Genomic DNA, 17,155 nt, shown 5'->3' with positions numbered 1-17,155 from the left:
AAGCAAGAAAGTTTGGAAAAAACTTACCATGTATGTATATACTATGGTTTAGATATGAGGTGTCCCCCAAAACTCATATGTGAAATAAAGCAAGAAAGTTTGGAGGTGAAATGATTGGGTTATGGGAGCCTTAACACAATCGGTATGTAATCTCCTGATAGGGATTAACTGAGTGGTACTGTAGACAGGTAGGGTGTAGTTGGAGGTGGTGGGTCATTAGGGTGTGCTTTGGGGATTTCTATTTTGTCATGATGAGGAGAATCAATCTCTCTCTCTCTCTCTCTGTCTCTCTCTCTTTCTCTGTCTCTCTCTCTCTCTCTGCTTCCTGGTGCCATGTTCCCAGCAGCTCCCCTCCACCACACTCTTCCACCACAATGTTCAGCCTCACCTCAAGCCCTGAGGAATGGAGCTGGATAGATATGGACTGAAACCTCTGAAACCATGAGCCCCCAAATAAACTTTTCCATCTCTAAAATCTAAAAAAAATTTTTTTTTTTGGGTCTTTTGGTCATAGCAGTGAAAAAGCCAACTAAAACAGACTTCCATTTCTCCTTTTCCAATCTTTGTGCTATTGTCAAACATTTTACTTCTACAAATTTTAAAAACCTTATACTACATTGTTATTGCTTTTGTTTAAACAGGCAATTATCTTTTAAAGGAGACTTACGTTATAAGAATAAAATCTTACGTGTTGACCAATATAGTTGCTATTTCTACTATTCTTTATCATTTTGCATGAGCACATATTTCCATCTGGTATCATTATCCTTCTTCCTGAAGAACTTGCTTTATTTTTTATTTTTTCATCATAATTGTTAACATATTAACTATATAAATTAATGGAATCACTGTGATATTTCAATATAAATATGCATCATGTGTTAATCATGCGCATCCACCCTTATTCTACTTCTCCCCTGATACTCCCAGCCACCTTCCCAGTCCCTAATAGTCCCTCTTCTACTTTTAGTGTCTACATGTGAGAAACTACTTATCCTATATCTAAGGTCTTCAAAATTATTTTTCATGTCTCTTTTTCTGACCATGGGGAATCAGAACCAGCTGTCATTGTGGGGTCAAGTTCAAAATGACAATGGGAAGTCACTCATTCAAAAACTTAAAAATTGTTTCAGAGTGGTGATAGCAGAGCACTGAGCCAATGATGGGGACCTTCCAAACATGGTATTCTATGTGACCACAAAGGTCTAATGTTCATGAAATTGGCTCTACATGAAGTAGAATCATAATAATTAATGTTATTGTCTGTCAATTCTAATGTCTGTTTTGGGTTGGTTTCAATTAATTGAGGTTTCTTCCCATTTGTACTTCTAGAAAGTTTTGACTGAGTGCCAGATATTTTGGATTTTACCTTGTTGAGTGCTGGGCATTTTTTTTATTCCATTAATATTCTTGAGTTTTGACCCAGATATGGTTAATTGTCTTGGAAACATTTGATACTTGCACTTCTTGGTTTTTGAGATATTTTTGGTGAGTACACGGGTCCCACTTACAATGAAAGAGTGGAAAAACAAAACTATAAAACTTCCTATGAGGATACAGAGATGAAGAAGATATGGCTACTGCTCTAGTACTAGAGTGGACTAATGGAAAGAGGCATTTGCCTCCTCCTCTGGGAAGAGATGTGCCATTCTGCTTTGTCTGCACTGGCTCAAGAGGGCCAGGGCTAGAGGCACCCTTGGCTTCCTTCAGGAGATGGAACTTCAGAGAGACCTGTATGTGTTGGAATTCAGCATCATAACTGTGACTCAGTTTTTGTTTAAAATAGCTAAAGAATCAACATATAATCCAACCACTCTAAAATAACCATTGGCATTTTTGGAATATTTACTTTTACTTATCCTATTTATATTTTATTACTAATTATTATTTTTTATTTCAAAATAAGATTAATTCATTGTAATAAAGTTGGAAAATAAAAGCACAAATAAATAATACACATATGAATTAGAAAATTATTATATTATACTAATTTATAACCTAATCTTTATGTTATGTCATTTTCCCACTGTGAACATATGTTATGAATTTGGTGGTAATGAAAGCAAATGCATACTTTTGTAATTTGTTTTTCTCATCAGACCTTTGTGGATTATCTTTCTAGATTACTTCCTACTCTTTATAGACATTGCTAGTGCTAGTAATGCAAGAGATAGTTGTATTAAAACATGTATTTTTCCTACTATTAAATATTTACTTTCTTTTAGATTTTATGCTGTTTTAAACAACAGTGGGAATCTCATTTAGATGTAAATAGTATTTTCCATATTTTGGATTATTTTGTTTAGAATACATTCTCAAAAGTGTAATCGTCACACTAACGTTTACATACACCTTTGAAGTGATTATAAATGTTGCTAAATCAGTTTCTGAAAGAGCTGTATTATTTCATATTTGCAGTAGTAGCAAATGAGGCAGGCAATTTCTCCACATTCTCAAAATATTTGAATAAAATTATTAATTCAGTTGCTCAGAAATTATACCTTCTAGTTCTAATTCATAATTCTTGGAGGACTAAAGTGGCTAGTTTCAATATGTTATTAAGCAAACTTTTTATTCAGTTATATTAATTATCTCTCTATATCTTTGTTTTTTTTTTTCTATTGGATTTCCTATCATTGCATAATTAAGATAATAGTTCCTTGCCATATTTGCTCCAAGTGCTTTTCTTTTAATGCTTGTCTTTTATGTATTTTCTTGTGTTTCATTTCTATTAAAAGAAAATGTATTACAAATAATTTGTAATGATTTGTATAATTTTGATTAAAGTACACAATAAACATCTAATTTCTTATTGAGAATTGGTAGGATTCTTGGGGGGGCAAGGAATAAATGTTTTGATAACATCACAGTGGCATATATGCATTTATCTCTAGTTCTCATTTCATATGAAAAGTATGGAGTCTTCATAGTTGTTTGCTAATAGATATTTTAATAGAAAGTTTTTATTTTTAAACAGAAAGTATATGTGTCAAATGTTATGTGGAAAAATTAATTGACCATAATTGTCAAAATTACTGGTTATTAATTTATTTTCAGCTTTTGTGTGCGAAAATGTAAACCTGCACAAGTGCCACGGTCAATTACGGCACATTTGATGTGACCTAATTAGTATTGTGAGGAAGTAACACATGGAAAAGCAAATGGAGACACATGGTAGGGATAAAATTGGATGTGATGTGAATACTAATCTAGATTTTATATTGTTTAGTCATTAAAAACCTCTTCTAGTAAAAAAGAGAAAACAGAACCAGACAGTTATTGAATTCTTATGTGGCAGGGACTGTGTAAGGTCCTTTCGTGGGCATTTGTTTAATCCCTGTGACACTGTGAACGGGGCAGAGTATCCCCATTTTACAGATAAGGAAACAGACTCGATGATGTGAACCAAAGTGCCCAAAGTTACAAATTCTCTATGAAACAGACAGAATCTTAACCCAGTCTATGGACTCCAAAGTAACCTCTGTAAGTTTTTTTTTTCAAAGTTAGTATTATGGGATAATTAATCACACCCTATTGAAAAGAATAAGCGATTCTCCACAGGCAAAGAAAACAAAACTGATCAAAACAAAACAAAACAGTATGTTTTAAGACCAGGGTATTAGTAGATAAGATACTGTCCTCTATTCTTTGATAGACAGTCATGAAAATAAATCACAGCACATTGAAAAAAGATAAAAGCTTGATTTTCATCAGAAAGTCTCAAGTTTTTCTTTCAGTTGCAAGTACTTGTATGATATCAATACCAAACTCAGAGCCAGATACTTTGGCAGATTTGCCTGTTTGTGGTAGATGGCTGGGTGGGAGTTAACTTGTTTTTCCAGATCCCAGGAAGAAGTACCTGAAGGAAGTCAGGTACTTTGTGCTTTCCTTCTGAAAAATGATCTTCTGAAACATATGATCCACTTTGTTCTTTGTGGATTAGCCTAGGAGCCCTTGTTTTCCCTCTCTTACATACAACCCAGTGACATTCATTTTTAGTGGAATACAAGTTGACAATTTTAACTGGTCTTCTGTTTCTATGTGTTTTCTTATGGTATTATGACTCTCTACCCACCATTAAAGTAGCATGGAGGGTAGGCTCAGCCTAGAACAAAATTGAATTTTCTAACTCTGATTTATTTTCTTTCTCTTTTTTAATTCCCTTTGGCACCAGGGATTGAACCCAGGGGTGCTTAACCACTGAGCAACATCCCTAAGTTGTTCAGGACCTTGCTAAGTTGCCGAGATTGGTTTTGAACTTAGGATCCTCCTGCCTCAGCCTCCCAAACTGTTGGGATTATAGGCATGTGCCACCATGTCTGGCCTTCTAACTCCAATCTCTGAAAAAGGCTTTAAATAGACATAGCAGCAAAAGCAGATGGAAAAACAAAGTACTATTGCTTTGGAAGAATCAGGTTCTTGAAAGAGAAAAACTTTAGGATTCTGAAAACTTCACTTTCAAATTGAGCAAATTCTTTTGGATTCAAAAAAGATGAGAGGTGATTTTAGTTCATTTGTGTTGCTATAAAAATATCTTAGGCTGGGTAATTTACAAATAACAAACCTTTGTTTCTGAATAACAGAAAAGTTCTGGAGGCTGGGGAAGTCCAAGATCAAGGTGCCAGTAGATTCAGTGTCTGGCCAAGTCTACTGTCTGCTTCCAAGATGGCTTCTTGTGGTGTCTTCCCATGACAGAGGCAGAAAGGCAAAAGGGAATGGGGTGGGTGACTATAACTTGCCCCCTCAAGCCCTTCTATAAGGCACCAAATCCCATACATCATGGGGGGACCCTCGCAGCCTAATCTACCTCCTGAAGGGTCTATTTATCAATAGTGTTTCATTGAGAATTAAATTTCAACATGAATTTTGACTGGAACACAAATATTCAAACCATAGTGTGGAGTTTAAAAAAATTTCTACATTGTTTTCATTTTTACTTTTTATAGAGTATATAACCTGAGCTTATATGCAAATGGAGAACAACTCAGACTTCACAGCGAGGAGGATGGAAGAAAAAGAGGAACCTCTTAGATATGGTACCTTGCCCTGAAGAGAATGTCACCTGATCATCCAGGACATTGCCAGCAAGGGAAAACCTGGTATATTGAACACCCGAACTTATCCCCATTCCTTCCTGATCACGCTCCCCCCACGCCTGCTATCCCCATGGTATTAAAAATATAAAAGGAAATAAACTCACAAAGGCAAAGAGACAGAAAAAAAAAAATCACAAAATGTTGGAGTTGATAACTGGGAACCTCCAGTGGAATGATCTAGGTACTTCAGAAAGGCCTGTCTCCACGCATGCTTTTAATGTCATTCTCATTTTTTAGTGTCTTTCTTATTTGAAGAATGCTTCTAATATGCTTGACGGAGACCAAAATATATATATATATATATATATATAAATATATGGAACTCTGAGGAAAAGATAGATAAGGTATAACTAATATTCATAGAAAGATGAAACTATGTTACTGAAATAAGAACAAGATGCTATTTTTCATATTTTTATTTGTTCCAATGAGTTATACCTTAGAGTAGAATGCATTTTGACACATTGAAGATGATATTTTTTTGAAAAGGAATATTAAGTGAATAAAAGAGATCCTGGTAGGTTATATATATATATAAAAAACCCATTAAATGGGTTGGATGAAGAATTTGGGTATGCCTTCCAGTAGGAGAATAAAAAGAGAAAAGAATGTAAAATAAGAAAGAAAAGAGCAATAACAGCTGGGAATATGTTGAGATGGTTTCAGAGGCTGGAAAGTCCATGATCAAAGTAGATTCAGTGTCTGATCGGGCCTGCTCTCTGGAGCACAAATGGTGCCTTCTTCCAGTGTCCTTGTATGGTTGAGGGGATGAGGGGTTTCTCTCATCTTCTTTTAAGGGCACTAATCTAACTTATAAGAGCTCCAGTCTCATGGCTTCCCAGAGTCCCCCACACCCCAATTCCATTGCCTTGGTGTTTAGGATTTCAACATATAAATTTTTTTGCTGCCCACAAACATTCAGACCATAGCAGAACCAGACTCTTCTCCCACAAACTCTTTATGTGGTGATACCATGGAGGCTGCTGCAGAACACAGACCAACAGGGGAGAGAAGGAGCAGAAGCTAGGGGCTGGATGGGAGTGGGAGGAAACCTAGGAGGCTGAATTTAAATTGGAAGGCACTGAGTTATTTTGAATTGGCTGGCTTATGTTTCCTGCTCTGAGATGGAAATTAAGACTTGAGAACTGAGTTAATTTAATTATAGTGGTATAAAAAGTAATAAACAGGTGTATCATGCACATATAATAAAATAGTATAACTGGTACAGATGTTTTTTTTTTTTTTTTTTTTTTTTTTTTTGCAGTGCTGGGGATTGAACCCAGGCCTTGTGCTTGCAAGGCAAGCACTCTACCAACTGAGCTATCTCCCCAGCCCCAGATGATTATTTTAATATTCAGAATACACAAATGCACATACATCACATACTCACATTGCTGATGGTATAATTTTGGTTGAGCAGTTATTTTGTGCATGTTACCAAAAAATAAAACAAATTATTCTTGGTGTTAGGAAGCTTATGATGAAGAAGATGGGTAGTCAATATGTGTATTAAACAAGAACTTCACATAATAGGATATGGAGAGCATTTCATAGGTTTGGGTATTCAGAGAAACCGAGTAGGGGACAGGGGACTTGAGCAGGACATGGAAAACTAGGGAGGATCTGGCCAGGAGCAACAGTTTGACTTCAACCGAGAGGCAGCCTGGAAGTGTTTGTTGAGACACAGCCTGGGGTGAGTCTGATTTCAGCTGGGAGAGTACTATAGAGAACTGGTGATGTCCTCTGAAGGCAAAAGGGAGAACAACAGTAAGTAGGGGCATGGGCATACTTTGGCATCCATTCTTGAGATAGGCAGAGAGGTGAGGAGCAAATGTTCTATGTAGGTGATACTGGAATGACAAAGGTGTTCAGAACAAGTATATTTGTTGTACTCCGGATTTAGTTGAGAATTTCACAGGGTGAAGTTGCTGAAAAGTGAGTGGATGTGTCAGGGTCAGGTGGGGATTTTCAAAACCTGGTGAAGAAGTTAATCTATTATCCTGGGGGTATGCAGAACCATTGAGATTGTTTAAATAGGAAAACAATGGCATGATGAAAATGGGGAAAGGAAGGATGAATGGAGTTCAAGTTCAGAAAAGAAGACCTTGAATTGGTAAGAACACTTAACCTGAGAACCAAAATAATTGATAAATTTTAGTTCATTTTATATGCCTTTGTGATCTTCTATTAAATAGCTCAAAGTTCTTTAAACATCAATTCATTTATAGTTCAACTCATTCTTCTTAAACACTTGGAAACAAATTTCTGCTCCTAACTAACTGTGTGAACTCAAGAAAATTCCTTAATTTGATCTGACATGTAGGTTTCTCCCCTGTAAAATGAACTGATAGAACATATTGCTTCGATAGCCTCTTCTTCGATAGCCTCTTCCAATGTTCGTATTTTATCCAGTAACATTGGCAACTAGTGACTTGGTTTTCTTACCTTTTTCATCTTCAGAAATAGTTCTCTGAAGAAGAAATCTACTTTTTATAACCAAAAGGAGGTAGGTTTACTTACTTATATGTGCTCATCTCAATTACCATTTGTGATATTTATTAATTGACTCTTACTGGGACTCCAAATCCAAATTTGTTTGGTGGTAATATTTTCTACCTGTATATTAATTTCATAATTTCCAAGTACATTTGAGAAATATGATTTATTAAATCCATGATCAATATTCAAATACAACTTCATTTCTAGGCACATGGAGTCCAAACTGTTTCTCCTGCCTTCAGTACCCAATTTCCATACTGCCATCACTACAAAAGCACAATCATTTATTTTGCAAAAGGTTTATCAGAGAACTAATTATAACATCAAGTGGGGTGGTGTTCAGAACAGTGTGAATGACAAATAATGAGAAAAAAATCCAATAATTATTTAAAGTGGGAGTTAGCATCTACTCTGATCTGATGATGGTGGTAGCTGGGAAAAGCTTCAAAGTAACAATACACATCCAGCCATTGATGATATTTTATTCTTCTATTCATAGTTTATTTCATTACAAAAGTCCAGTGGATTTAGTCTGTTTTTCAATTACCCTGGCCACTTACTTGCGGGTATTGTGCCTGGCAGCTTCACGTGTGCAGCAGGCCCTCTGCATTATTATCTTGATCAACAAAAGACAATTATTAAATTCTAAAAAAGCTTTAGATGGAACTGCCATGACAATAGGCATAGGTAATCAGAGGTATAATCACATTCGGCTGGAAATCTGTGCCCATAGAATGAACAGGAACACGGTGTGGTCTTTGAAGTCCATTTTCATGTAAACATCAAATGGTGCTGTTAGATTTTTTTTTGCCACAGGTTTGATGTGTAAATGTGTATCATCAGCTCAGGGTCAAGAAATGATTTGTGGTTCTCAGTTTTAGTGTGAATATATTTGCAAAGTACCTCATTTTTCGGTTTTAGGGCTAAATCTGTTAAGGATATTGGAATATTATGCCATTTTTGTTTATATAATAGAATCACATTGTGATACCCCTTGTGACACAGATGTGTTTAATGTGAATTGAATCACACACTTAGAAAAATAGCAACTTGGAAAAATAGCCTGAGAATAGGCTGGCACTAGAGGCAGGTGCTAGTCCTGTGTCCTAACATGAGGTACTAAGAGAGGCTCCTGTCACTGTTCAGAGGAACAAGGGCTTAGAAGCAGCTGTGCTGTGCCACTGTCAGTGTCTGTGATGACTCCTGCGTTCATGGAGAGGGTGGGGATTCAGGCACTGTCAGGTAATTCAAAAGGGACTCTTTCATACGGAAGAGTAACAATGACAGATTCTAGACCACACCATTGTTGCTGGAAGTTACAATAGGCCTGGTTAAGAATGTGCTGAAAAATGTCCTAAACTTCAACTGCCTTGACATTTTTACTTTTGCCAATCTGGTACAGTGTCTTTTATTTCCACTGTTTGAGTCATTTCCTTTTTTTTCTTTCTCTCTTTTTTTGTGGCTTAAAGCAAGCTTTATTTCTTTTCTTTTGTTGAATCATTTCATTAAGGCAGTTTCTCAGCCTTGCCACTACTGATGATCTGCACCTGATAATTCTGTGTTGTGGGAGACTATTCTGTGCATTGTAGGATGTTCAGCAGTGTTTTTGGCCTCTGCTCACTAGATACCAGTAGCATCTCCCTTTCCCTGAGTTGTGAAGAACCAAACATATCACCAGACATTGTGAAGTGTTCCCCATTAGGAAGATAACCCTGGTTGAGAACCACTGCTTCAAGAGAATCTCAGGTACTCCAAAGAGTCCCTGCTAAGATGCACACCTCTTTCCCTGTAGGAAAATTTATGACTCTGGAACCTCTTAGCATCCATTAGCTGACTGATTTTCTAGCATAAGAGTGGAGTCAGTTATGAACCCAAATGATGAGTGAATTAAGGAAGTTCAGAGAGAGAAAAGTGGTGATAGTAGTGGAAAACTCTTATCAGGGATTCTTGAACAACTTGGAAATTCCTGTGAGAGAAGTGAGATGGATAAAGATGGGAGAATGGCAATGAGGAGTGAGGAGTCATTAGCATGCCCAGGGACACTCAAGTAAGCCTTTTACAGGACAGTGAACCAATGTGGATAAATTTGCAAAGTCAGTTTTGGCTATAATCAAGCAGACATGGTGATGTTTGTAAGACAAAGGCAGAGCTGAGTGGAGGAGGCTGTGATTTGCTCTAAGAGGCATGATTTGAGTCATGCTGGTGCCAGAGAAAGAATGTATGTTGTCACATTCTTGGCCTCTGGAAGATGCAGGATTCCAGGATCTGAGAGAGATCAGGCAGCAAACTTTCCTTCTACACAGACCTGCCTGTTGGCCTGCAGTGAACACACTGGGGACAGATTCATCCTTTTATATGTGCTGATTAAAACCCTAGTATTTGAAAGTTTTTTCCAGGGACATTCCCCACAAACCCCAAAGACTCAGGATCATGGGATGGAGCTCCAAAGCAAATGTTGAATATTTCAAAACATTATTGGATTAGATGTGCATAGGAAATGGACTAACTAGACCCGGGTTTCAATCAGAACAACTGAGAAATTTTGGATTTCCCCCTTCATTTCTCTTCATTTTTACCCCAATTATTCCAGTTTTTAAAACTCTATTTGTTATGGTTTTCCTCTAACCAGCCTCACTATTTGGATTATTTTAGAAAAGGCAAAGTCAAAATAATTAATGGTGAATATTCATATTCTGTTCTCTTTTCCTGTTCCTATCTCCACTCTTTCCAGTCTCTTTTAAATTCACTTTTCCTCCTTTTCTCTCATCACCTCTGTATTGTCCAGTTTTCCGTTCTCTCTTGCTTCTTTTTCCTTATTTTTCCAAACTTGAAATCACCTAGTTTCCATCTGTATAATCTGATGGCTCAATTTTTTGGAATAGTCTCAAGTTCAAATATTATATTATTTCCAAGACCACCTTTGTATTGTCAACCATGGGCCACAGTTTCCTGTTTGAGATATATGGTCATTGTAGCCATCTGAAATGTGAGATGTAGGGGAAGGTGACTGACTGTGAAGTGGTATGAGGGAATTCTTCAGAAGTTACAGAAAGCCTCCATAACATGGTAGTGGTGGTGGCACACAACAGTGTTAAGCTGTCAGAACTCATCAATAGTGTCCTTCATCTTGGTGAATTTTACTCTAGGTAAGCTGCACTTTAAAAAATGTGACTTAAAATGTGAAACTAAAACCACACTACTGATAACCTTGCCATTGTTTTGTCCTCTTTCCCACTAACATTCCGTGGGTGATTTTCCTTTGCTCATTCTCAACCTCTCAAGGGCTTCACTTTTTATCTCTTCTGAGAACCAGTGTGCTGTCCTGTGGTGTCCTCATTTGGTTCCCACCAGCCCAGGGAGCAGGTGCTAGTCTATCTGCACATCCTGCTTTCAAAAAGAACCAGAATATATGCATCAAAGAGGCAAAACAAAACTCACGATTTCTGACCAAGGCCTTGTAAATAATATCCTTTAACAAATGTATTCATTAAGGGTTAAAAATATCCTCAATAATTTTGTTTTACAATCCAACTCAATCAACTACAGGCAGCTACAGATTTTGCAATCTGAAGAGCCACAGCAGCTCATGGACTCTGTAATCTGAAGGTGCTAGGGACCCCTCTAGCTCTTGTTGAGGAGCCAACCACAGGCCAGCCACTCTGGTTATAGAGCTTTCTCTCTTTTTATCCACAGAGGAAACTGGAACAATCCCCTCCCATTAGTAAGGCCGTGGGTACATATAAGCTCATTCATGTGAGGGACAAATTAACCACATTAAAGGAAGAAAGAGGGAGAGATGATTTGTATCTTTCCATTAGAAAACGTCTAGCCACAGAAAGAGTGTCTGTCTTTTATTTTTGGTTTCTCTTTTTCTCCTCCTTTGAGGCTGGAATTTATATATTAATATGACAAAGCAGACCCCAGGGGAGGATTTAAAGTAATAAAGTCATTGCATATATCATTTTAAATTTAACATTTATTATTGAATAGATATGACCATAAGAAGAATGCAGTCACATTCTAAGTAAAACATTTCCTTTCATTATGAAAGCAAATCAGGTGAAGAGGATATGGACATTTTAAAAAGGTGCAAAATGCTAGGAATGGAACCACCATATACCCCAGCTATCCCCCTCCTTGGCATTTTTCCAAAAGAACAAAAGTCAGCATACTATAGTGATGCATTATCTATGTTTATAGCAGCACAATTCACAATAGCCAAGTTATGGAAGCAGCCTAGGTGTCCATCAACAGAATTACAGACAAAGAAAATGTGTTATATGTACACAATGAAGTGCTACTCAGTCAGAATAACAAAATTATGTGATTTGCTTGTAAGTGGATGGAACTGCAGGACATCATGCTAAGGGAAATAAGACATATTTAGAAAGTCAAGAATTAAATATTTTCCTTCATTTGGGAGAGAGAGAGGAATAAAAAGGGGATTTCATGGAAATAGAAGGGAGATCAATAGAGTAGAGGAAGGGAATCAAGGGAAAGGGAGGAGAGGAAGGCATGGGAAAGTACTGGGGAACAAAATCCACCAAATTACGCTATGTCCCTGTATGAATACTTTGTAATGGATCCCATTTATATATACATAATTATAATGCACTGATTAAAATAATATATTAGAAAAGAGGTCAGTAGATTAGAATAAGCAGATCAGGGGGAAGGAGGAGGAGAGAAAAAGGGAAGGTATTGGAGAATGAGATAAAATTATGTTATATGCATGTACAAATATGGCATAATGAATCTCACTGTTATTTATAATAGACCAATAAAAGTCTTTTAAAAATTTAAAAGGCACAAAAAGATGATGAAAACCACCTGTAATCTCACTATACCAAACCAGTTAATATCAACATGTTGATATCTTTCTAGGTTTTCACTGTGTGTGTGTGTGTGTGTTTGTGTGTAATTTTTATAAACATTAGACAAAATTGATTTTTTATTTTACTTTATTCACAAGCATTTACCCATGTCCTTAAAAAGTCTTTGAATATATAATTTTTAATGACTTCATATTATTCTACTATATGAATGTGCTGTGGTTTAGCTATTGTTCTATTTTTACACATTTAAATTATTTACATTTAAAGTACATAAATATATGAATTGAGTCCCCCCTCACCATTCTAGGAACTGAATCCAGGGCCTAATGCATACTAGGCAAGTGCTCTACCACCAAGCTAAATTCCAGCCTATGAAAGAAAACTTCAGACCAATATCCCTGATGAACATAGATGCAAAAATTCTCAATAAAATTCTGGCTAATTGCACACAAAAAACATACTAAAAAGGTAGTGCACCACAATCAAGTGGGGTTCATCCCAGGGATGCAAGGTTGGTTCAGTATATGGAAATCAATAAATGTAATACATCACATCAATAGACTTGAAGACAAGAATCATATGATTATCACAACAGACACAGAAAAAGCATTTCACAAAATGCAGCATGTCTTCATGTTCAAAACACTAGAAAAACTAGGGATAGTAGGAACATACCTCAACATTGTAAAAGCTAACTTTGCTAAGCCCATCATTCTAAATGGAGAAAAACTGAAAGCATTCCCTCTAAACACTGAAACAAATTAGGGATGTCCTCTTTCACCACTTCTATTCAACATCATCCGTGAAACTAGCCAGAGCAATTTGAAGAAAATAATTAAAGGGATACGAATAGGAAAAGAACTCAAAATATCACTGTTTGTTGATGACATGGTTCTCTATTTAGAAGATCCAAAAAATTTCACTAGAAAACTTCTAGAACTCATAAATGAATTCAGCATAGTAGCAGAGTATAAAATCAGTACCCACAAATCAAATGCATTTCTATACATAAGCAACAAATCCACTGCAAGAGAAATTAGGAAAACTACCCCATTCACAATAGCCTCAAAAAAATTGAGAATCAATCTAACAAAAAAGGTGAAAGACCTCTATAATGAAAACTATGGAACACTAAAGAAAGAAATTGAAGAAGATCTTAGTAGATGGAAAGATCTCCCATGCTCTTGGATAGGCAGAATTAATATTGTCAAAATGGCCATACTACCAAAAGTGTCATACAGATTCAATGTAATTCCTATTAAAATCCCAATGACATTCTTCATGGAACTAGAAAAAGCAATCATGAAATTCATTTGGAAAAATAAGAGACTCAGCCTATAAATAGAGTTTTGATGATTCATTTTCTTTTCTTTTTATTCACATAGTTGAGTTTTGGATAGGTATTTGTGCTAGTCAGCTTTATATCACTATGACACAAATACCTGAGAAAATCAATTTAAAAAGAAAGATTTGTATTGGCTCATAGTTTTACAGGTTTTAATCCATGGTCCCACTTGGTCCCATCACTTTAGGCCTAGGGCAAGGCAGAACATCATGGCAGGGAGTGCATGGTAGAGCAAAGTTGTTCACCTCATGGTAATTGGGAAGCAAAGAAAGGGAGAGAGGGACCAGGGACAAGATATATTCTTTAAGAGCATATCCCTGGTGACCTACTTCCTATAACTAGACCCTGCTTCCTAACGTTTCCATCACTTCCCAATAGTGCCACCAGCTGGGCACCAAGCCTTTAATATAGGAGCCTTTGGGGCACATTATGGATCCAAACTCAAACAGATTTTATTTTTCTAAATACTACATTTTAATGTCTACATGTATAAAATACTTTCATAAATTATTATGTAGTGTCTTCTTTATTTCAGAATACTTACAATTTTTCTTTTTAATATATGAAATGAGATACTGCAGAGAACTAAGAGAAGTAATATTAAACAAAGGCTATTTGGTTTAATATCAGAGTTCCACCTACTGGTGGATTTAAAAAATGACATACCATAAACCTCTAGAATATCTCTTATTGTCAATGAAGTTACTTGAAATATGATTGTTGCCTACATTATTTTAGTTAACATTAAGGCAGTTAATAACGAGATAAATATCATAGCACTAGATTTTCTTTGTCAACTCTATGTCAAGGGAAAATATCAATTGTGCTATTTCAACTGACTAAAAATGGAAAGCCTCATTATTAGCTACATAGTAAAATGAACAGACTAATAGGCAAAGAACAAATTGAAAATAGATTGAAAAGTTATTAAGATATCTGTGGTGAAAGATGCCACCAGTACCAGCTAATGTTAGTGGTTAGTATTAATAAATCTTTAAGAAATAGGTAATTCTATGTTATTTAAACTGCTTCATAGCTTACAAGTTGGAAATTATCTCAATGATTTTATGATTTAATAAACTGTAATATCAAACTAAAAAGGGTACACCACAACAAAGAAAACTGTCCTATCTAATTTAGGACAAAGTTCTAAATTTTTGAATAAAACACTGATATACAAAATGTACTAGCATTTGAAAAATAACGAGTAATACATTAGCTATTTAATATTTCATAGCATACCACTCTAAATTTTAAGAGTCTTAAATAATCAAATACAAGCTTATGTTTATGTGGGTTGGCAGTTAATAGTTTGTACCAGTATTAAGTGGGCAGTTCTACTATTCCAGCTGTGGTTGCTCCATGGCTTCAAGCTTCTGGTGATTCATTTGGGGCTGGGTGGCTGAAGATTGTCTCCCTTACATGTCTGACATTTGAGGCTAGCTGTTGGCTGGGTCTCTCTCCATGTGGCTTCTTATTCTCAACTTCCTAGGCTTATTCCCATGCAGTCTCAGGATAGCAAGAAAGCAAGAGTAAAAACTGCAAAGCCCTGGAAGCATAGATTTTTCTGTGCTTTTAGTCAGTCAAAGGAAATCACAAGCTGGCCTAATTTCAAGGAGATGGGAAAAGAGGTTGTGTCTTAAATGGGAGGGATGACATCACATTTTGAAGGTAAGTGAATACAGGAATGGTAGGAATTCTTAAAAAAAAATCTCCCACAAAAAAATTATTTAAGTGATCAACAGTGGAGCATGGTGGTGGATGCCTATAATCTCAATGACTCAGGAGGCTTGGACAGGAGGATCATAAGTTTGAGGAAAGTCTCAGCACTTAGTGAGACCCAATATCAAAATAAAAAAAAGGATGGGGACATAGCTCAGTGATACAGTGGTAGAGTAGCCCTGGCTACAATCTCCAGGACAAAAAAAAAAAAAAAAAAAAAAAAAAAAAATAGCGATCAACTACAGTTAATTTCAGACAGGAATGGCAAAGAAAGTTCACCATTAAAACGATTCCCTGACTATGGTTTCCTGAAAAAAACAAAACAAACAATCCTCTTTCTCAGAAAGGTAAGTATCTTTCATTAAATTTTGACCACCTACAAAACTTAAATGTAGTGTGTAACACATAATGTCATCCCAGGCACGGTGTTGCATGCCCATAATCCCAGTAGTTCTGGAGGCTGAGGCAGGAGGATTGTGAGTTCAAAGCCAGCCTCAGCAAAAAGGAGGTGCTAAGCAACTCAGTGAGACCCTGTCTCTAAATAAAATACAAAAATAGGGCTGAGGATGTGACTCGGTGGTGGAATGCCCCTAAATTCAATCCCTGGTAGCCCCCCAAATAATGTCATTATATAACAATAATATGTAATATGATAATATATGATAAAATTGTATAGTAATACAATTGTGTTATGATATAATAGTTTATATAAGTTCTAGGTCATGATTCTGACTCATTTTAATGCACCTGTGTCAATATTCATTGAAATACTTAAAGAATTAAAAATGCAGAACTTAATGGGTTAAGGAATTTTCAGAAAAAAGAAAATTAACTATTCCCTCAATTTTTTGACCTTCAGAAATTTTGACTTCCAACCAATATGGCATATCACATAATTCTCTCTACTCTTTTCCAGAAACAGGATTAGTTTAAAAAATAATTTTAAAAATTATTAAGTACATATGTGAGCTTCAGAACAAGAGGAAGAACAGTGAATGAGGGATAAATAGTGGTGAGCAGGGACAAACTGTGTGGCCTTCTGATGATAGTATTGGACAAGGACTGTGAGACTTGGAGCTTCTAAGCCTAATCAAGAACATAGCCCAAGCATTTTGGGCTAATAGAGCTGAGAAGTGGAAACTCACTTCCAGCTGGCAAACTGGAGGTGTAATACTTGGGCCCACATCACCTAGGTTGCAGTTAGACAGTTCAGGCATGTAGCTCCAGTAGAAAAAGAGGCTTCTGAGTCAAAAGGGGAGGACGCTGGGCTACACGTGAGCACAGCCCTTACTTTGCCTGTACTGGGCAGCAAACAGAAACCTGTGACTTGATCTGTGTCTGGGTGTCCCATCAGGCCAGGCTGAGGCCACCTAAACCACCATAAGAAAGGGTTGAAAGGTCCCATGCAAGATAAGTGCACAGAGCAAAATTTCAAAGTACACAAAGACATTCATGTCATGAAGAATGACCGTGGAGGGATGTTTCTTTTTTCTTTTTCTTTTTTATTTTCACAGACTGCATTTTGATTCATTGTACACAAATGGGGTACAATTTTTTTTCTGTGGTTGTACATGATGTAGATTCACACCATTCGTGTCATCATACATGTACTAGGGTAATGATGTCTGTCTCATTCCACCATCTTTCATACCCCCAGT

This window comes from Sciurus carolinensis, chromosome 7 (genome assembly GCF_902686445.1).
Source record: "Sciurus carolinensis chromosome 7, mSciCar1.2, whole genome shotgun sequence".
NCBI lineage: Eukaryota > Metazoa > Chordata > Mammalia > Rodentia > Sciuridae > Sciurus > Sciurus carolinensis.
Note: the sequence above shows the minus strand (reverse complement) of the source record.